Here is a 1,949-nt window from a genome sequence, read left to right on the forward strand (position 1 = left end):
CCTTGGTGCGCTCTGAGCGTGGTTGTTTTCTTGCAGACGTTTCATTACCAAACTAGGTTACATCATCAGTGCTAGAAAGGTGTGGAATTTGCTCCATGTTTATATACAAGTGGCTTTCCCTATCAGTGTCGGTGGGACAACAGCCTAATCCAGGGGTAGGCAACCTCGGCTCTTTTATGACTCATGGACTTCCAACTCCCAGAATTCCTGAGTCAGCATAGCTGACTCAGGAATTCTGGGAGTTGAAGTCCAGGAGTCATAAAAGAGCCAAGGTTGCCTACCCCTGGTAGAACTATCAAGAAGAAAACAACACTTCACCAATACTGGCAGGGCAAGCTACTTGTATATAAACAGGGAGAAAACTCACTCCCTTCCAGCACTAATGATGTAATCTAGTTTAGTAATGAAACGTCTGCAAAAAAACCCAACAAGCTCAAGAGAGCACCAAGAATTCCACAGAAGGAGAAAATCAAATAATATGGGGAACTATTCTGTGTCTTGTCCCCTATCCCCCCATGTCCTTTTCTGAACATTTTACATTTATAGCTTCAGCAAAAAAACAAAACCAAAACCCCAGTCCCTCTTAAGTTCCATTGAGAACAATTTCCAGAGTGAGAATCTCTGAAACCGGGAGCCTTATAAGTTTTGAAAGAGAAACAGAACTGAAGTGATAGAAGTATTTCAGCAGCCAATTAGTATATCAAAGAATGAGCGAACAGGAGCAGATCTCAGACCTGTGAAAAACTAAAAATTAGGACGACGAATTTCCATCTAGCCTGGCTCACAAAATTTTTTGAATTAGTCCCTAAAGGGCTGTCAAGTTTCTTCCATGATGAAATTCAGAGGGATTGAAGTGGTGGGACTTAAGCCTTTATCTTACTAATGACTTTTTTCTTTGCCTGTGCCTCCCTTTTCGGCTCAGTTGTGTCATATCTTCACACCACATGGTTAGACTTTGCAAGAACACCAACATCACGTGAAATGTGATAATCTCCCAAGGTTTAAAAATGCTGTCTTTTCCCCTGCGCTAAAGACAACCTGCAGTACTATCACTGGGGTGGGTTGTGTGGATGCAGCCGCCGTCTTGCTGGTTAATGATCCTGGGTAATCCACTCAAGAGACCTCTTCCTGAAGGAACTAGATAAATATCCTTAGATAAATAACATGGAATTGCATAGAGGGAGAAGAGAATATTCTTCTCCTCCTCCTTCTCCTTCTCCTCCTCCTCCTCCTCCTCCTCCTCCTCCTCCTCCTCCTCCTCCTCCTCTACTGTAATTCTACAGATTGAGGCTTCCCAGATGAAACCAGTAATAGTATTTTTCAGGAAAAAGCAAAATAAACCCATTTCTTTATATAGCACAAAACCGCTAGTGGGATTTTATCCATTTTATTGTTCAATCTGTGCATGGTGCTCGCCCATTTCACATGCCTGATTCTGGATGGCTCCCATAGTTAAAAAAAAAAAATACAAATTAATAACCGAAATACTAACAACAACAAAAATCTATTAAAACCATTAAACAATATAATTTGTGAGAGCATTACATCCATGCACAATTTCAGAGGCTCCATACCCCTGTCAGATCCCCAGGGACAATGGCAAAAGCCTTTGGGGATCTTCTAGAAAGCCACCTGTCGCATGCTCCTTCTGATGGGGATGGGCCGATGGATTGGGAAGAGGCAGTCCCTCAAATGACCTCAACCCCGTGCCTTGGGGGGCTTTACAGATCATAATGAACTCTGAATTTCATCTGGAATGAACTACCCCCCGAGATCCGGATAATTCCGGATCTCCTTACCTTCCGTCGCGCCCTCAAGACATGGCTCTTCCAGCAAGCGGACCTGACCTAGGGTGGATTTTACATTGGGTTTTAAATATTCGGAAGACGCAACATTAAAATTCGGTTTAATTCGGTTTTAAGGGGGGGATTGTATATATGTTCTGGTTT

This window comes from Protobothrops mucrosquamatus, unplaced genomic scaffold (genome assembly GCF_001527695.2).
Source record: "Protobothrops mucrosquamatus isolate PMUCROS unplaced genomic scaffold, P.Mucros_1.0 scaffold15053, whole genome shotgun sequence".
Taxonomy (NCBI): Eukaryota; Metazoa; Chordata; class Lepidosauria; order Squamata; family Viperidae; genus Protobothrops; species Protobothrops mucrosquamatus.